Source organism: Megalopta genalis, chromosome 1, assembly GCF_051020955.1.
Source record: "Megalopta genalis isolate 19385.01 chromosome 1, iyMegGena1_principal, whole genome shotgun sequence".
NCBI classification, from domain to species: domain Eukaryota; kingdom Metazoa; phylum Arthropoda; class Insecta; order Hymenoptera; family Halictidae; genus Megalopta; species Megalopta genalis.
The window spans coordinates 10,474,285-10,495,906 of record NC_135013.1 but is presented as its reverse complement, the minus strand read 5'-3'; the positions used below and the strand labels follow the sequence as shown (position 1 = coordinate 10,495,906).

Genomic DNA, 21,622 nt, shown 5'->3' with positions numbered 1-21,622 from the left:
TCTCTCTCTCTCTTTCACTCTCTCTCACTCTCTCTCTATTTTCTCTCTCTCTTTTACTCTCCCTTTCACTCTCTTTTTCACTCTCTTTTTCACTCTCTTTTTCACTCTCTCTTTCACTCTCTCTCTCTTTCACTCTCTCTCTCTTTCACTCTCTTTTTCACTCTCTTTTTCACTCTCTCTTTCACTCTCTCTCTCTTTCACTCTCTCTCTCTTTCACTCTCTCACTCTCTCTATTTTCTCTCTCTCTTTTACTCTCTCTTTCACTCTCTCTCTCCCTCACTCTTTCACTCTCTTTTTCACTCTCTCTTTCACTCTCTCTCTCTCTCTCTCTCTCTCTTCATTTCGTTCTCTTTCACTCTCTCTCTTTTCTCTCTCTCTCTCTTTTCCCCCTCTCTCTCTCGCTCTCTCTCTTTCTTTCACTCTCTCTCTTTTCCCTCTCTCTCTCGCTCTCTCTCTCTCTCTCTCTTTCACACTCTAACTCTTTCACTCTCTCTCTCTTTCACACTCTAACTCTTTCTCTCTCTCTTTTGCACTCTCTCTCACTCTTTTTCACTCTCTCTCTCTTTTTCACTCTCTCTCTCTCTCTCTCTCTCTCTTCATTTAGTTTTCTCACTCTCTCTTCATTTCGTTCTCTCTTACTCTCTCTTTTCTCTCTCTCTCTTTTCCCTTCCTCTCGCTCTCTCTCACTCTCTCTTTTTTCTCTCTCTCTCGCTCTCTTTCTCTCTCGTGCTCGCTCGCGCACGAGCAGCGACAACTATTTCTGTCGGAGATCGAAAACACGCGAATCGCGTTTTAATACGCCAATCGTCGCGCATCTCCCGAAAACAGCTTTAAAAAGCGATACCGCGACAACGAACATAAATCGTCCTGGAAAATCACGATCGAAAATATCGGCAGAATTTTCAGCATATTTTTGTATTCTTACTATATCTTTTATTCCCAGAGCATATTACTTTCGCGCCTCCGCGCCATTTCCAATCGTATTATCCGCGCCACTGTTCCAACACGGGGACACGAATGAAACGGCGTTTCATAATAGCTGCTCTCACGTAATACGAGGTAAAGTAAGGTGTTCGCCTCGCGCCCGCAAACGTGGATTCCGATTTAGAAGGAGAGAAGTCTCCGAAAATCCCGGCTGAAGCCAGAGAGGAGTATTTCACGACGATTCGATAAGTTGCATCCGAATCCCGGCCGCGTGAACAGCGAGCAGCCGAGCGACCCCGATATATAATTCAATTTTCGGGAGACCGTTACAGGGGACACGCGCTGGCCCCGTAAAACCGGCCGGGATCGGCGAGCAGAAAAAACTCCCGACGTGTCGAGCGGCGCCAGGCTGTGTTATCAGCGTCTGTCGGACGTGTGTCGGTGATTATCCGTGGCCGAGGATCGAGTCGCGTCCGGTGGCCGATAGATAAGTCGGTGGGGCCGGGCCACACAGCCGCGTTTCTTTCATATTGAAAAAAATTGCGTCCACGTTAGCGATCGTAACGCAGCTCGTAAAAAGGCCGGAGGCCGTCGGGGCGATAAGATTCCCGTCGGTCCCCGGGGACAAACGATTCGTTATTCCGGGTCCGGACGAAACGCGAGTAGAGTTTACGGTTTTGTGCGACGATAGCGGCCGATAAAACCGCTCTGCTGGCGGTGCAGCTCGGTCCGAGGAGAAGTCGAGGAGAAGTCGAGGAGTCGCGAGAGAGAGAATGCGAGAGTGAGAGAGCGCGAGAGAGAGAACGCGAGAGTGGGAGAGAGCAAAATGAAGAGAGAGAGTGAAAGAGAGCGAAATGAAGAGAGAGAGAGTGAAAGAGAGCGAAATGAAGAGGGAGAGAGTGAGAGCGAAATGAAGAGCTCGCAAGAGGGAGAGGGAGTGAGAAAAAGAGAGACAGAGTGAAAAAGAGCGAAATGAAGAGCGCGAGAGAGAAAGAGAGAGCGAAATGAAAAGAGAGAGAGAGAGAGAGAGAGAGAGAGAGCGAAATGAAGAGAAAGTGAGAGAGAGAGAGAGAGAAGAGAGCATGCGAGCGAAATTAAGAGAGAGAGAGGGAGAGAGAGAGAGAGAGAGAGAAGAGAGCATGAGAGCGAAATTAAGAGAGAGAGAGAGAGAGAGAGAAGAGAGCGTGAGAGCGAAATTAAGAGAGAGAGAGAGTGACAGAGAGCGAGAGAGAAATAAAACGAGAGAGCGAAATGAAGAGAGAGAGAGAGAGAGAGAGTGAGAAAGAACGAAAGAGAGAAAAAGAGAGAGAGCGAAATGAAGAGAAAGAGAGAGAGAGAGAGAAGAGAGAGCGTGAGAGCAAAATTAAGAGAGAGAGAGTGACAGAGAGCGAGAGAGAGAAAAAGAGAGAGCGAAATGAAGAGGGAGAGAGAAAGAGAGAGACAGCGAGAGAGAGAAAGAGAGTGAGAAAGAGAGAGCGAGAGAGCGAAATCAATAGAGAGAGAGAGAGAGAGAGAGAAGAGAGTGTAGGAGCGTGGGAGAGAGAGAGAAAAAGAGGGAGATCGAAATGAAGAGAGAGAGAGAGAGAGAGAGAGCGAGAGCGAAATGAAGAGGGAGAGAGACCGCGAGAGAAAGGGAGCGAGGGAGAGAGAACGCGGGAGAGAGAGAGCGCGCGAGAGAGAAGGCGAGAGAGAGAGAGAGAATGCTAGAGAAAGAACGCGAGAGAGAGAACACGAGAGAGAGAGAGCGAGAGAGAGAACACGAGAGAGGGAGAGAACGAGAGAGAGAGAGAGAGCGAGAGAGAGAACACGGGAGAGGGAGAGAACGCGAGAGAGAGTGCGAGAGAGAGAACGCGAGAGAGAGAGCGAGAAAGAGAGAACGCAAGAGAGAGAGAGCGAGAGAGAGAACCCGAGAGAGGGAGAGAACACGAGAGCGTGCGAGCGCGAGAGAGAACGCAAGATAAGAGGACTGTCGAGTAGGCTCCTTTTTCGGAGAACCGTTTAACTCGATACAGAAGGCAAACCTGTGTTATGCACGCCGATGCGCCGCGCCGGCACGGCTCGCTCGTATGCGCTTCGAATGCAGCTCGGGCATTACGTGCATACCTGTGTCCGTTGCACGTCCGCCGTGCGTCCGTGTGCCGCATGCCCGCGCGGAGAGAGACCCGGGGAACACGCGAGCGCCGACGACGCTGACCATCGAGCCACTCGTATGCACCACTGACCTTTCGTGCCCGCTGTGCAGCCCTTTCATTGGCCGGGTTGCATTCTTGGCTGCGAGCAACACGTGGCGGGAGGATGGCGGCTCGATCTAGTGATTTTTGTCGTTTCGACGTCACTCGTGCGTCGAAATGATAGGAAAACCGTTCGACGGGCAAGCCTGCATGAAACCCTTTGAACAGGACGCGAGCGAGAGGCCGGCCGGCCGGTCGGCTGAACAGTCACTCCGCGGTCGGGCCACTCGGTTTTCATATTGTTCGAAAAATCGGAGACTCGTCGCACATCTTCGTCGACCCTCGACGCGAGACGATTCCTTCGCGCCTTCCTTCCGGAACGCCGCGCCTTTTGGAAAACGCAATTTTTGAAGTTTGTCGCTCTCTCTCTCGCGCTCGCTCTCTCTCTCTCTCTTCATTTCGATCTCCCTCTTTTTCTCTCTCTCTTTCACTCTCTGTCACTCTCTCTCTCTCTCACGCTCTCATTTCTATCTCTCTCTCTATATATATTCATTTCGCTCTCTCTTTCTCACCCTCTCTCTCTCTTCATTTCGCTCTCTTTCACTCTGCCTCTCTTTTTCTCTCTCTCGCTCTCTCTCTCTCTGTCTCTCTCTCTCGCTCTCTCTCTCTCTCTCGTGTGCTCTTCATTTCGCTCTCTGTCATTCTCTCTCATCATTTCGCTCTCTCTCTCTATCACTCTCTCCCTCTTCATTTCGCTCTCTTTCACTCTCTCTCTCTCTCTCTCTCTCTCTCTCTTCATTTCGCTCTCTTTCACTCTCTCTCTCTCTCTCTCTTCATTTCGCTCTCTTTCACTCTCTCTCTCTCTCTTCATTTCGCTCTCTTTCACTCTCTCTCTCTCTCTTCATTTCGCTCTCTTTCACTCTCTCTCTCTCTCTCTCTCTCTCTCTCTTCATTTCGCTCTCTTTCACTCTCTCTCTCTCTCTCTCTTCATTTCGCTCTCTTTCACTCTCTCTCTCTCTCTCTCTCTTCATTTCGCTCTCTTCATTTCGCTCTCTTTCACTCTCTCTCTCTCTCTTCATTTCGCTCTCTTTCACTCTCTCTCTCTCTCTCTCTTCATTTCGCTCTCTTTCACTCTCTCTCTCTCTCTCTCTCTCTCTCTCTCTCTTCATTTCGCTCTCTTCATTTCGCTCTCTTTCACTCTCGCTCTCTCTCTCGCGCTCTCTCTCTCTCCCTTTCTCGCTCTTTCGCTCTCTCGCGACTCCTCGACTTCTCCTCGGGTCTCCTCTTTCTCATCATGAAAATGTCGCGAATCGCTCGGCGACGCCGCCACGCCGAAGAAAAAAGAAACGAGTCCAAACACCGCGCGCGAATCGTATCGCGCTCTTTAAATTACCTTCGAGAGGACCGAGGACATTTTTACGCTTAAGGAGCGCGAGCCGTTCTACACAGGTTACAGAAATTGTAACGGCGTGCTTGGACTCGTTTTTTTTTCGATCGGGAGGACATTTCCAGTGCCGGTTGGGTGCTCGGAAGAAATCGGTCGAGAAAAGCGTAGGACCGATTCCGTGTTGACCCATTGACTGCCAACTACGAGATATCTCGTAGTAAGCGTCTGCACCAAGACTGCCAGCTACGAGATATCTCGTAGTGGGTGCTGCTAGTTTAGATCGGCTACGAATGGCTATTTGAGTTAGGAACTATTAGAAAGGATGAATGAAAAATCTATATAGCGTAGAGAACATATTGATTATCAATAAAAAAATACTGTAAATGCCATTACAATATTATATCGGCAACTTAATATTATTATATTTTGTAAAACTTCATGTTTTCTTTCAAATAAAACCGTGACACCCAGGGCAAGACGCGCTAAATTTGCGTGGCAGTCAATGGGTTAAATTGAAGCTTGAATTAAATTAACCCTTTGCACTCGAGCGGCGACCCTGAGGCACCGCTAAAATTGTTACATCAGCTTCCAAGATAATTTTTATATTATAAATTATATATATTTATATTATTATTATTTATATATATTATTATTTATATTTATATATATTATTATTATATTTATATATATTATTATTATATTTATATATATTATTATTATATTTATATATATTATTATTTATATTTATATATATTATTATTTATATTTATATTATTATCATATTTATATTATTATAAAAGCTTAGATGTCAAAAATGATTAAAAGTCTAATTGTTGTGTGAGTCGCAAGACTAAATTTCATATCCGTAAAATGCACTTTGTCGTATAAAATAGAAATACCGTAAGTCGGAAGAATGAATTTAGATTTATAGTCGAAATGGCTTCGAGCGCAAAGTTTAAATAACTTCAAAAAATTATTATCAAATTTAGATCGAATTAACGGGAAAGTGTGCGCTGATCGGCTTTCGTTCGGAAACGTTTTATTACCGGGTCCACGAAAATATCGGGGAAATTGATTAAAGTTTCATCCTTTTTTTACGCCGCCGAGTAATTTATTTGAAATGTTTGTACCTTTGAATAGGCTATTCAGAACGTTTATACCGTTACATAATTTGTTTAAAACGTTTATATCTTTCAACGATCAATTTGATACGTTTTGCACCTTTCAACGATCCCATTTAAAACGTTCACACTTCCGGCTGATCCGTTTGAAACGTTTATAGCCAACGAATAAATTAATTTAAAAGCCGCGCCGAAGTTTAGATCGTTATAAATATTGCGACACTTGGCGTGAATTAATAAATAACATTTTGGAACTAATCGGATAATGGAAACGCGACTATTAATATGTCCATTATACATGGACGAAATATTAATTCGCAACTGTTAATTAATGCTCCGTAATGAGTTCTTGGAATAAACCGGTTCCGCTTCGAATTTCTAAATTTTGTTTTCAAAACGATGTCTCTGTGCGCACGTAATAATTCAAAATCAGCTTGTATTTTGCATTTTAAAACGTAGAAGGGCTATCGATTGATGCGTGCAACAATTTTTTCAAAACGTGGAACTTCAAGAATTCCATTTTGGCCGCACTGTGCGCTGGAAGTAAGGTTTTGAGATTTTTGAGATTTTTTTTTTTTGAGAAACTGTGATATAATTTTTTTCGATATTTTTAAGATAATTTGTTTTTGCAATCGAGGAATGCGGAGCAATTTTTTCGGTGAAAAGTAAACGAATATATTAAAAAATATATATATATATATATATATATATATTAAAATATTATATTATAATTAAATATATTATTATATTATATTATATATATTATTATTATATATAATAATAATATATATAATTATATATAATAATAATATATATAATATAATATAATATATTATATATAATATAATATAATATATTATATTATATATTATATTTTATTTTAATACATATTAAAATATATGTATAAATCTTTCTTTGTTCCCACGATTGAAAAGAAATGAATTTTCAGAGAAAGACTGGCAAAGTCGACGAATTTGCCTTTTTTTTTTTGTAAAGCTATCATTTAGCCGTTTGCGCCGGGACGAGTGAATTCATCGAATAGTTTCGAGTAAATGGATCCGAGAAAAAAGCGTTTCAGGCCTATAGGCCGGGGTGTATCTATCGGCGCTGCCGTTTCATGAATCGTGTTTACGCGACTATTTCCAATCTCTGATCGAAACTTCGTAGATACAATCTCCATGCATCCCACGCTATCAATTCCAGCAAACGAAAAATCGATTTCGTCGAAATTCGTGAACCAGACTCCCCTAGGAAATAATCATCTCGAATGCGATCTCGCCGCGACGCGCGAGAAGTGGATGGCAATTAACGTGTAAACAATTTCGAGACGTCGCGAGCAGCGTGTACTCGATGGCACAATGGCGCTATTGTGACGGGAACAACGATCCCTTCAAATTCTTATGGAGGATATGTGTATATATTATTATTATTATATTATATTATTATATTATATATAATAAAAAATATTATATTATAATATAATATATATATTTTATTATATTATTATTATGTATATAATATTATTAATATATATATATAATATAATATTAATATATATATTATATTATAATATAATATTTTTTATTATATATATATATATATATATATTATTTTTATTATTGCCCTTATCTCTGCCCTTTTATATTATTTTTGAGCTACTTCTTTGGGATCGATATGTTCATTTTGTCACTGGAGATTCAATATATTCTAAATAAAATAGATAAAATAAAGATAAAATATTTAAATGTAAATATTCAAATTATTTAAATTGTCTAATTGGAATTAATAATTGAAATAGAACGTTGGTGATTCTGCGTCATAAGTGAATTTTTATTGACATCGTCAATTCACTTTCCACCCTCTTAATAATTTTAATAAATCGTGAATATAATTGTATCGAACAAACTTATTAGAAATATGATAAAAATTGATTTTATAGAAATTGGCGAACCAGGATCCATTGTGATGGAACAACGACCTTTTAAACTAACTAATAAGAATGAAGAATTAAAATAGAACGTCGAGTGAATTTCTATCGAGATCATCAAATTATTTACTTTCTTCCCCCGAAAATAATTTCAATAAATCATAAATATAACTGTATCGAACAGTCTTACCAGAAATGTGATAAAAATCGATTTCGTAGAAATTGGCGAATCAAGATCCATTGTTACGGAACAACGACCTTCTAAACCAGCTAATAAGAATTAAGAATTAAAATAGAACGTCGAGATCGTCGATTTCTTTACTTGCTACCCTCGCAATAATTTCAATAAATCACAAATCTAACTGTACCGAACAAATTTCCTAGAAATGCGACAAAAAACGACGTTGTCGAAATAGGTGAACCAGAGACTCCCCTTGGAAGTGATTCTTCGAAATGCGATTGCGTCGCGACGCGGGCGACGTAGTCGGCTATTAACATGTAAACAATTTCGAGACATCTCGAGCAGCGTACGCTCGATGAGCACAATGCTCCATTGTGACAGGAATAACGAAACGATTAAGATGCCGCGGCGCTCGCTCACCCTCGATCCTCGGCGATACGGAACCCTTGGAAACGCAACCGTTCCTAGCGTTTATCAATTTTTATTCGTTAACCCTTTCGCTACGGAGCGCTTGCGTCGAAATGTGATCGCTGTGAACGGAGCGTATTATCGAGTAGTTGGCACTGAAGTACGGAATGTATTTCTGGTTCCAAGTTTTCCTTAGTCCAAATATATTCAGATTTTTGTGATCTTGAGCACGTTACTGTTTGTCTTGCATGGCAAACGCTTTCAGTATCGGTATTTTCACTTTTAGCATTTTCGTTATCACTCGTGAAAAATATTCTCCTAAATTTTCTTTTCCCCATGATTTGATAATGGGTCTAAAAAAATTAAATACTTTAAAACTCAACATATTATCGCAAAGGCAGAAATTGAGTATTTACCCGTGAATTATTAAAACTAAGCCAACAAAATTATTTTAGAATTATAAATTCGTGTAAACCTTTTAATCGCTACTATTATAAATTGCTGGTATATATCCGTCGCTGGCAATGTTCTAAAGAAGTCTGAAACTCTGTATCGTTAGAATAAAACACAATATCGTCTTGTCGATAGTGTTATATTTCATGATAGTGGATTGTTTAAGGCATGCAGCGTTGCCAGATACTCGATTAACAAAAGTATCTCATGTAAAGTATGAAATAAAAGTATATATATGCTATGAACGTATATATACGCTCTTCGTACCCGCGCGCCCACTTTTCCAGAGCGTATATATGCGCTCTTCGTATATGAATGGCCATTCTTCGAGGGCGTATATATACGCCCGTCGGAGCGAAAGGGTTAAGTTCGAATAATCACGAAACTTAGAATTATTACTTAAGGTTCACAAAAGATCTTGTCCGAACGAAAGTAACTAAGTATTTCCGTAGAAAATACCAAAGTAACGCTTAGAACACGGAGCGAGTAATGAAGGTTTTAATGAGACGAACAAGGTGTGGCTCGGTTAGAATCGAACTGGTCAATGACTACTTTATTCGGCGGTCCGCGCGTTTTTATACATTTAAGCGTTTATAAGAGCATGTCCGGTGCGACTAGATTAGGCGTCGGAATGTCGCCTTGCTTCACACGATCAACGTTTCGACAACATAAATAACATATATAGATATATATATATATATAATAATAATAATAATATATAATATATATATAATAACATATATATAATATATATAGACAACAGGTAGTCGCCCACTATATATATATTATATATTATTATTATTATTATTATATATATATATATAATAATAATAATATATAATATATATATAATAACATATATATAATATATATAGACAACAGGTATCTGCCCACTTTTCCAGAGCGTATATATACGCTCTTCGTATATAGTCATTCTTCGAGGGCGTATATACACTATACGCCCATCGGAGCAAAAGGGTTAAGTGTCGCGCGCGCGGCGTTGCGACGCGTTCCGGGCCGCGCGGAGGCGTCCGCGCGAAGACCGTGCGCCCGGTACGTTTCAATTTTCCCATTCGTCGCGTTACTCTCGATTTCTTTTAATCGTCCCGGTCGCATCTAGATATGTAAATGCAGCTGTGTGCGCGCCCAACGCGACACACCGGTTCCAGCAGGTAGCCGGCCGGTGCGCCGGGCCGGCCGCGCTGAATTATACGGCGGCGAGGTGTGTAACATGTTCATCGGGGCAAGTGTTCTCTCCCTCTCTCTCGTTCACGTAGCTCGTTTATATTTAAATGAACCGCGCGTTGATTCGATATTGTATAAGGACACGCTCCCGTCTTTTCTCGTGCACGCCGTGAATACGAATCGGGGATATACGACGTTTTTGGAACCACCCACGCGATGGGAAACTTTACCCGGTCTCTCGGCTCCCCCTCGACATTTTCTTCCTCCGACCTCTGTGCTACCCCGAAGCAGTTCCCCGACGATTCTCGGAGCGGATCTCCCCGAAGAGAATTGTTTTCTGACTCTGTACGCGCGGTTTCGGATGCCGTTCCGCGCGAGACGCAGAAATACTGATGAGCGTGGGATAGTGGAGCCGGTTACTGTGCGCCAGCAAATTACTGGGAATTTAGTTGATTTTCGGGAACAGTTAATTTTATATTTATCGAATAAGACGTATTACGTTTTTTTTATTTACTTAGCTTGGTATTCAAATTTTTTTTATGTACATAACTTGGTATTCAAATTTTTTTATATACATAACTCGGTATTTAAATTTTTATTTTATTAACTTGGTACTTAAATTTTTACTTAAATAACTTGGTATTTAAATTTTTACTCAAACGACTTCGCATTTTAATTTTTACATAAATAACTTGGTATTTAAATTTTTACTCAAACGACTTCGCATTTTTATTTTTACTTAAATAACTTGGTATTTAAATCTTTACTTAAATAGCTTAGCATTTAAATTTTTACTCAAACAACTTAACATTTTAATTTTTACTTAAATAGCTCAGCATTTAAATTTTAATGTAACTAACTTAGTATTCCAATTGTTATTTGAACAGCGCTTTATTCTAATACCGCCATCGACGAGCAGCGTTCGTAATTTCAGAACTCGCGAAGAAGTTATTTTATATTTAAGTTCGAAACATTATTTATTTGATAAAATTAGACGTATAAAAGACGGAAGTTCTTAAAATACCATAATAATGATCAATTATTTCGTGAAACGTTTCGTGACCGAAGTTCACTTAGTGCTGCCACTTATCGAACGTATCTTTAACTTCGACTTGTATGTTATAAATGATGTAATATTTTGTTATGTTTTTTGTTTCGGTATTATAACAGACATCCGAAACAAACCAATTGTTTTCGAATGTATCGAAAATTAATCTGTTTCGTACTTGCGTTTTCGTACTTTGCGTTGTTGTACTCGGAACTCGCCAGAAGTAAAGGCGGAGAGATTTTCTTCGAAACGGAGGCTCGATACTATGTTCGGTAAATTATCCTCGAAAATTGTGAATTTGCGTGAACTCCGGCAATCTAATTAACTCGGCGGAGCACGGAAGACCCCTTCATTCTTTCGTTATAGCTCCTAACCACGCCTTCCTGTCCCTTCGAGTCGCATCCACACGTTTACGAACCCTTGTTAGCCCTCGATTAATTCATTATTAACCGAGTCGAAGCGATCCATCATTTACGATAAGCACTCTTATACAATAATGTCGTAAAAATAGCCACTAATGACTAGATCGTAGGTGTGTAAATAACCTTTTGCCCTCTGGTATCGTATTTAGATTTCTTTCGAAGATTTTGAAGGAAAGTTGCCAAAGATGAGCGTCGAACATCTGTTTCGAATGGAAATCAAACTTTATTTTAGTCTGTTGATTAACAGAGATTACGCCTTTCAATGCGGCCGTACAAGGTTATTTAAACAATAAATAATAGCTAACAAAAAATAATTGGAATTATATATTTGCTCAAACGATAATCAATTATTCTTGCTTCTTACTTCAGCGTCCAAGTAAAACAATGACTCATTATTTAAATTTTTATTTATATAACTTGGCATTTAAATTTTTATTTATTAAAGTTTGAATTTAAATTATGATTTAAATAATTTAGCATTTAGTTTTGATTTATGTAACTTGATATTGAAGTTTTGATTCACATAACTTAGTATTTAAATTTTAATTGAAATAACTTAGTATTGACGTTTTGATTTATATAACTTGATATTTAAATTTTGATTTACATAACTTAGTATCTAAATTTTAATTCAAATAACTTAGTATTGAAGTTTCGATTTATACAACTTTATATTTAAATTTTGATTTATGTAACTTGACATTTAAATTTTGATTTATATAACGTGACATTTAAATTTTGATTTACAAAACTCAGTATTTAGATTTCAATTCGAATAACTTACCATATAAATCTTGATTCAATTAACTTAGTATTTCAATTTCTACCAAAATAACTTAGCACGGCGATTCCAACGTAAATAACTTGGTATTTCAATTATTGCTTAAACCGTGGGTCGTTTAAGTACTGCCGGGTGTCCATAATTTCAGAACTCGCGAAGAAATTGAAGAGCCCACCGTAACTATAAGAGCGGACGATACATAAATTTCCATCCTGAACACCTCGCGGGACTTACAATTTGCGTTTTTTTCAATGGACCAACTTATGGTCTTTATTTTTACGGGGAGTGGGGAGTATAACTCAGCATAAAATTACGGTGAAATACGGGTCGCCGGGTCCGAGGGCTCGGCGTCCCCAGTGATAAAAACGTGGAAGATACTAATCCCTGCGCGATCATTTCGCGTGGCCGGTGACCGCGGCCGCGCGGCCTCGCCGTGTCGCGTACGGAAGGACGGTCCCGCGCGTCGCGTCGTTAGCATCGCGTAAAGCCGCGTTTACGAAGAATCCGCGTGTCCGGTGTCGTCGGCAGCCGATCCCAAACGACGCAGTAAACCCGCGGCACCGGTTGTTTTTGCGTCGGGAATTACGCGCACGCCGGCAGTGATATACTAACAATAATCAACCGGACGTAAAATTCAGCGATCGTTAATTCGCATAAGCGTCCGGTGTTCCCGCGACGTCTATGCGAATGCACGCGTACATTCGTGTACATACATACATACACGTATATACAGGGTGTCCCAACAATGTCTCGCAATACGAAAGTGACGGGTTCCTCGGGTCATTTGAAGCAACTTTTTCCTTTACAAAAATTTTCTCCGAGGCACCGTTAACGAGTTATTAACGAAAAACTGTGACCAATAAGAATCGAGTACGGCTGACGCTCGACCGCTGGCGCCGTTGGCTCGGCCGCCTCGCGCCGGTTGAGCTGGGATTCGACCGCTCGACCGCTGGCGCCGTCGGCTCGGCCGCCTCGACCGCTGGCGCCGTTGGCTCGGTCGCCTCGCGCCAGCCGAGCTCGCCTCTCATTGGTCACTGTTTTTCGTTAATAACTCGTTAACGGTGCCTCGGAGAAAATTTTTGTAAAGGAAAAAGTTGCTTCGAATGACCCGAGGAACCCGCCACTTTCGGATTGCGAAACATTTTTGGGACACCCTGTGTACAGGTGAGCCGCAGGTTGCATTTTCGCAAAGGAAAAAGTTACTTAGAATGACCTCAGCTACCCCACATTTCCGTATTGCGAGACATTTTTGGGACACCCTGTATATGTATATATACACTAATGCGCGCCGGAGATTTTCGAACGCGACCACGGTTTAAATATTTCACGTTTCTCCAACGGGCGAGCGCTTCGCGGCGAGTATAATTACACCTGTTATTTACGGCGCATCTGTCGACGGGCCGCAGGATGACGCGATCCCGCATCACTCGGTCGGACGCATCCGAATATGCCGTCTAAGTCGGGGAGGTCGCTCCGAGCCACTTACCATTCGACCGTTTCGTTTATTTCCCCTGTCACGGTGCTTCTTTGTAATTATGGCCTCCACACACCTGCTCGGGCCCCGCCCCCTCTGTTTCTCATCGGCGAGGTAACGCGATGCGGCGAGCAAGCGTACGCTTTACGCGGGGAGAATCGGAGATGATCTTGAAAATGTTGAATTTATTGCGGTGAAAACTCTGAGTGCAGTCATTTCTCCCAGAAATGTTCGGAGGTTGGAATTAAAACTGGCAGATCTGAGAATACCGAGTCGCGATTCTTCGGGCCTCGTGGTTCGTTTTTGTAGGAACTCTCGAGGCAGTCGGCGAAAAAAGTAGTGGTCTGCTTGTCGGTGCACGTTAATATGAATATATAGCAATGCTTGAATAAAAACGATGACTTGAGTTGTTTATTTCTAATTTTTTGCCACGATTCGAAGGCAATTCGGAGGCCATTTGACGCGATTCGAAGGCAATTTAGGGACCATTGACACGATTCGAAGGCAATTTAGGGACCATTGACACGATTCGAAGGCAATTTAGGGACCATTAACACGATTCGAAGGCAATTTAGGGACCATTGACACGATTCGAAGGCAATTTAGGGACCATTTACACGATTCGAAGGCAATTTGGAGGCCACATGATGCGATTCGAAAGCAATTCGGAGGTCACGCGACACGATTCGAAGGCAATTCGAAGACCATTTGACACGATTCGAAGGCAATTCGGAGGCCACATGCCACGATTCAACGGTCACGTACCTTATAGCTCCGCAGTTTTTCTTATTTGACTCCGATCGAAGTAGCAATAAGTTATATAGGCGCAGGACTAGCACAGGGAAATTCACAGCAACCCGAAATTTGGCATTTCCGGGAGAAATTACTGTAACACCTACTGTTCGGTGCTCAGAAGTCAGTCGTTTCAACAGAGGGGCAAGGGGAATACAGTAAATTCTCCCCAATTGACTCTCAGCTTGTAAACAAAAATGGATGATTTCATAGTTGTGTTGACGATCAACGACATAAGCAAAACAATGTACACTGGATGTACATTTATCCAAACCTAGGCATCACTTAATATATCTTATTTGCAACGACTCCAACTCTATTCTTCCGGTTTTCATTCTGTATCTTCATTTTGTAGTTGCGCCATTTATTATTGTTATTATTATTATTATTATTATTGTTATTATTATTGTTATTGTTATTATTATGGTTATTACTGTTATTACTGTTATTATTATTGTTATTACTGTTATTATTGTTATTATTGTTATTATTGTTATTATTGTTATTATTGTTATTATTATTATTATTAACGAAAATGTCTGTTGTTGCAGATGGAATGTTAGACACCTTGCGGGACTGCAGCCGAGACATCGAGAAACAGTGAGTTGATTTCAAATCATTTTTATTCTTCTTCTCTAAACTGGAAACATCGAGCAGCGAATCATGCGCCACATTTTTAATAATTAATGCTATACCTACCTAAAAGCGACGAACCTCTTGCATTATGACATTTTGCCGGCTTCGTTATAAAGATTTGAAACATGATCTACTAAATATGAACGTTATTCGCGTCTTCCAAATCGAAATAAAATAAAATCGATTTCTTACTTCGAAGTTGTTGAAATTACAATAATTCGTAAGAAACGATCGAATAAATTCGTTTATTCATTCCAGTAAAGCTTGCATTATAATAAATTATTAATAAATTCGTTATTCGTACAATACAGCGCACGTTGCCATTAATCAGAATGTTAAACATTGAATCCAAAGGCCGGTAAACAATGAATACAAATGATTCGCGTCGCGTTGGAACTTATTATTGACGAAGCAGTATTAATCAACGTAGCCGTGAAAGAGACCGTGGCGCTTCTTAAACGTAGCGATTCGATTTATTTGAACGATACATGTATTATTCGTTCAAATCGCTTCAGGGACACCTCATTTTCCGGAAATACCATAATTTTGGGACTCGCTGTACGTATACACGCATTATTAATATGTACATTATTTATCCGCGCGATTCCGCGCGCCGCAATGAAAGAAAATGACGGTTCATTTTCGCCGACCGATTCATCAGCCGGAGCGGCACGCGTGAAAACCAGGCGCATCGACGAATGTGTCGTTAATAAATCGTGCTACTTTCCGGATCACGTCGCTCACATCGCCGAAACAAAACCGCCGCGATGCCGTCGCTTTATTACCGTTCGCGAAAGTCGCCCGGTGGCCGTTCCTGTTCGCCCTTTTATCGTCCTGTCGCCGACTGTTTATCAATCACGCGCGTAAAAGCGCGCGAGCCCGCCGGAATTAGTCGTTTCTCGGAAAACACCGAACGGGCCGCCGCCGCCGCCGTCGACGTCGACGTGCGCGTCGTTAAAACCGATCGGTCGACGGCGCGGTGGTAATTGCCGCCTTTCAGCGCCCGCGGATCGCTAATTTATTAGCGCCGGTTACGGAGCTCAAATCACAATGAAGATTTGTCCTCTCGCTACCGCCGTTATCCGTCCGATTTACGAGGCTGTAACCTTTTCGCCTTTCTACCCGGCGTGGTGGCGCAGCTCGCCCTGCCGGCGCAGTTCTTCTCGGTGCCGACCTCTAACTTTTTACGTCCCCGTCGAGTCCTATTCCTGGCACGATCGCCGGGAACATGATTCGATGGATCATCGGCCGTGATCGACGTTCCCTGATATCGATAGCGGCCTCGTTTTCGCGATCTGTATCCCGTATCAGACGATACTGACGACGTTTTTCCCGCGATTGCTTAATTAAATCGACGGCGCGCGCCTAATCCTTGCGAGATGCTATTGTTTATGATCCGAGAATCGGGATGGATAGGTTCCGTCTAATTCTTATGGATGAATTTCCTTTTCTGTTATATTTTTCTGTTGGATTCTCTTCGATTATTGCTCAGCTTGTAAAAATGGACAATTTGGGGAGAGGGGATGCGATTATTCGAACTTCACGGCTCGTTTTATATAGTCGCCGTTCTTATAGTTGCCGTAATTTCTCTCTAATTTGCAGCCAAGACAATTTGGGAAGAGGAGAAACGCAGCTCGTTTTTATAGTCGCCGATTGTCGATACAGTAATTTCTCCCTAATTCGCACTCGAAATGCGCACGAAAATGGTCGCAATTTGGGGAGAGGAGGTGCGATTATTCGCATTCGATTCGAAATTCGATTATTATTTATAGTTACCGATTGTCAACATCTATAAAAAGGAGACGCGAGGCTCGAATAATCGCATCTCCTCTCGCCAAATTGTCCATTTTTGTGCGCAATCTGAGCGCCAATTAGGAAAAAATCTACGTCGATTCGAAACGAGTACAGTAAATTCTCTCTAATTGTTCCTTAGCTTGACGAAAATGGACAATTTGATAAGGAGAGATACGATTGTTCGAGTCTCGCTGCTCGTTCTTATAGTTATAGTGACTTTTTTCTTATTCGCGCTCAGATTGCGCACAAAAATGGACAATTTGGGGAGAGAGGATGCGATTATTCGAACTTCACGGCTCGTTTTATATAGTCGCCGTTCTTATAGTTATAGTAATTCCTCGATAATTCGCGCTCGGATTGCGCACAAAAATTGTCAATCTGGGAAGAGGAGAAACGATTATTGCAGCTCCTTAGCTCGTTTTCATAGTCGCCGATTGTCGATACAGTAATTTCTCCCTAATTCGCACTCAAATTGCGCATGAAAATGGTCGATCCAAAATTCGGTTATTATTATTTATAGTTACTGATTATTATTATTTATAGTCAATAACTATAAAAACTAGATGCAAGGCTCGAATAATCATATCTCCTCTTCCTAAATTATCCATTTTTTTGTGCGCAATCTGAGCGCGAATTAGGAAAACATCGCTGTAACTATAAGAACGAGCAGCGAGGCTCGAACAATCGTATCTTCCCTTTCCAAATTGTCCATTTTCGTCAAGCTAAGGGACAATTGGAGAGAATTTACTTGTACTCGTTTCGAATCGACGTTGATTCTTTCCTAATTCGCGCTCAGATTGCGCACAAAAATGGATAATTTGAGAAGAGGAGATGCGATTATTCGAGCCTCGCGTCTCGTTTTTATAGTTGTTGACAATCGGTAACTATAAATAATAATCGAATTTCGAATCGAATGCGAATAATCGCACCTCCTCTCCCCAAATTGTGATCATTTTCGTGCGCAATTTGAGTGCGAATTACGGAGAAATTACCGTATCGACAATCGGCGACTGTAAAAACGAGCCGCGGAGCTCGAATAATCGCATCTCCTCTTCTTAAATTATCCATTTTTGTGCGCAATTTGAGCGCGAATTAGGAAAAAATCGCTGTACCTATAAGAACGAACCGCGAGACAAGAACAATCGTATCTCGCCTTCCCAAATTGTCCACTTTCGTCATGCTAAGGAACAATTGGAGAGAATTTATTGTACTCGTTTCGAATCGACGTTGATTTTTTTATCCAACGTGTATTCGTCAAGAATTTAAATGGAACGTTGGCCAATCCGGAGTCACAAGTCAATTTTTTCATCGGGATCGTCAATTTATCTTCCATCATTTTGATCATATTCACAAATCGTAAATACAATCATACGAACATAACGATTAGAAACGTATAGTTTTATAGGAACCACATTAATTCTCTTCTCGGTGATGCTCGTATCTGAATTTACACTACGTGTTCCCTAACTAAATCACTGCTTCTATTATATTCTGTAATCTAAAGGATAATCAGAGCCGGTTTAATTGATAAATAAACAAAGAGCAGAGAGATTACAACGGCGCACACGTGTGAAATTCGTGTAACACAGTTTCGTTGTTCCGGGGGACGATCGATAAAAATATGAATTTCGAATAGTGATTGTTCCAGCAACATATTCGGCTCGCTCTCAATATGTCGGCGTAGAGGTTAATTAATAAAACGGGAGAAAAAGATAAAAGAATTCCGTCGCGTACGCGTGCGAACGGCAACGCGGCAGTGATGGCGTTAATTAAATTTTAAACGTACACCGTCGCGCGGCGGCTTGATTTCCTATTAAATTTTCAACAAATTTTCGAAATCTCGCGCGTCCTATGGCGTTGATAAACGCGCAGCGGTAATGTGTCATTTTGCCTTCGGCACGTCGGGTCGCGTCGCGTCGGCGTGGATGTGTGTCGCATTCAACGATTCACCGGGGCAACGTAAGCGTGAATTAATCAAATTTTTAACGAACGTATTATTAACATTTATCAGGCAGTTGTTATCGCTTATTGCTGCACACGTGATGGTAATTAACTCGCTCGTGCGCACGACATTTAAAACGCGGACTCCGGCGGAATTCGCTGCGGCGACGGTTCGTTCGCAAATTTTGCCACAGTTTCGCCGCCCATTGTTGCACGTTCGATTATTTTCTGTCTATTCCAATAGTCGGTTATACGCGTAATTATCCCTTGGGACTTCCTGCCAGATTAACCCCGATAACAGCAATCATTTTATATCGATTCTGGATCGAAGCGTAATTTTAGTACGTTCCCAGTTTTCGATTTTTCTACCATCGTTCACGTTTAGTAAATTAGTAAATTAGTAAATTAGTGAATTAGTGAATTAGTAAATTAATAAATTAGTGAATTAGTGAATTAGTAAATTAGTAAATTAGTAAATTAGTGAATTAGTAAATTAGTGAATTAGTAAATTAGTAAATTAGTAAATTAGTAAATTAGTAAATTAGTAAATCAGTAAATCAGTAAATCAATAAATCAGTAAATCAGTAAATTAGTAAATCAGTAAATCAGTAAATCAGTAAATTAGTAAATTAGTAAATCAGTAAATCAGTAAATCAGTAAATTAGTAAATCAGTAAATTAGTAAATTAGTAAATTAGTAAATTAGTAAATCAGTAAATCAGTAAATTAGTAAATTAGTAAATTAGTAAATTCGCAATTAGTAAATTGCGACACGATGATTAATCAGGACGTTACGATTGTTAGCGGTTCTAACAATTAATCGTTAATCATAACAGTTAATAGCTAATCTTTTGCTTCACGATGTATCTTGGAGCTACGGTGATCAGAATCTCTGTAATCGTTTCTGGGCTGCTGCGGAACTTCGTGCGAAATTAAAACTCTCTGCTTTCATTGGAAGAAGCAGAAGATATTAATCCTACAATTGTTCCAAGAGATTTTAAATTCTTTGAACCTTTTGCACTCGAGACTATTTTAATCTCAAGACGACGACATTTGTTTCGAACATGCAGTCTCCATCTCCACGATTGTTTTTGTTTAATGCTTTCGCTTATAGAAGACTTCTATTATTTGAAAATTTATATAATATCATATTATTATTATTATTATTATTTTATTATAATATTTATTTATTTTATTATAATATTATTATTATTATTATTTTTGACAATATTGACATTTATCGAATACAGGATAATTGAATAATGCGAAGATTTTTTTTTAAAATAGCGTATCAATTTGTAGCGTCGCCTCAGAGTCGTTTTTGGATTAAGGTGTAATTTTAGTACGTTCTAGTTTTCTGCTTTTTTTAAATTATCGTTTATGTTGCGTACTAATTGCAACACGATAATTAATCGGGATATTACAATTTTCTAACAATTAATCGCTCGAGTGCAAAGGGTTAATCCTGCTACCGATTTAGACTTCTAATTTAGACTTCGAATTTTTCTTCTGAATGCATAAAATCCACAATATGATGTAACAACAGTTCTAAAAGTCGGTCTTCTCTCAGGGTGCATCGAACTTGCTGACAATTATGGCAGTTTAATTCCTTAACGCACAGTTTTTTTTTTAAACCGGCCAAAAATAATCAATTCTTTTATATAAAAAAACACAATTTATTACTATTATTTATTATTGTTATTGTTGTTGTTGTTATTATTACTATTATTATTATTATGTTTTATTTTACATTATGTTTTAGTAAAATATATATTGAAAAATGAGCGAATCAGAATCTGAATATGAATATTTTCACTTTCGCTGTCGGAAAGCGGCTCGAAGAAAGTGATAAGTATAGTAGTGATTCTGAAGATAGTTCAGAAGAAGATATAGCCGTTGGTTGGAAGTAGATAAGCAATATCCAACCAAACCCGCATCCTCAAAGATTTCCATTTGTTACCGCCCCTGATTCAACTTTTCTTTCGGTGGAGAATTTTGATATACTGCGCTTTTGTTCCATGGAAAAAAGCTATATTTTATTCTTGAATAAATAATTGTTATAACTTAGAATCCCATGTAAATGATAAATATCAATAAAACAATTTTTTTCTTTGCTTTCACATTGTTATTTTCAATTCTCGATTATATTCGTGTGTGAAAAATTACAGCAGCATAAAATACAACGTCGCTCGAATTATCTCGAGTGTGCACAGTTTGGCCTGCTTAGCGCGCTCGAACTAACTCGAGCGTACAAGTTTAGGGGTTCATTTTGAAAGAGCGTTATCGTAATATTTGCCGCGACGAATATTTTTCGAGGCATTTGCACTAATTCGACGAATAAATGTTCGGAATAAAAGCTGACGAGTTAACTTTGAGCAGAACAAGGTGCAATAATAAAAGTTTCGAAAAAGTTATTCTTATTCGATGAAAAGCTCGGATTACCTTGACTTTCTAAAATAGCGCTATTGTATTTTTAACTTTATGGTGTTACAGCTGACGATAAAAATTCTCTCGTTCCGTTAAGGAAATTATCAACCCTTCGCACTCGAAGCCATTTTAACTGTAAATCTAAAATAATTTTTCCGACCTACGCTGTCTCCATTTTATACGACGGAGCGCATTTTATGCGCGCGAAAATTGAGTCTTGCGACTTATACGACAGTTTATACTTTTAACAATTTTACAAGCTTAAATTTTGTTGACGTAAGAATTATTCTGGAACGTGATATAAACATCTTTTAGCGGTGCCTCGTTTTTGGCAATATGTTTTTAGCAATATGCTTCCGGTGAATCGTTCTTTGATAATACGTTTCCGCCGTGCGTTTCTTATCCGAGAAAATTGTCCGAGCGTAATGCGTTAAATTTCCCATAGACCTTCGCCGGGATAGCACGACGGCGAACGCGCGGCGACGGGACAAAAAGCGACGCGTGAAACCGCCCTTCTGGCGATCAGGAACAGCAGAGCCCCCCTCCGACCC

At 40.1% G+C, this 21,622-nt stretch overlaps 1 protein-coding gene across 2 annotated transcripts in view; it reads left to right on the top strand.

The window, feature by feature from the left end:
• The window catches only part of LOC117228856 (uncharacterized), a 502,447-nt gene that overhangs the window by 183,109 nt on the left and 297,716 nt on the right, over positions 1 to 21,622 (top strand). For both annotated transcript variants that reach the window (XM_033484876.2, XM_033484875.2), the window contains exon 2: positions 14,826 to 14,874. The gene's annotated coding sequence lies outside the window, so the exon portion shown is untranslated. The remainder of the gene's footprint in view (positions 1 to 14,825; positions 14,875 to 21,622) is intronic.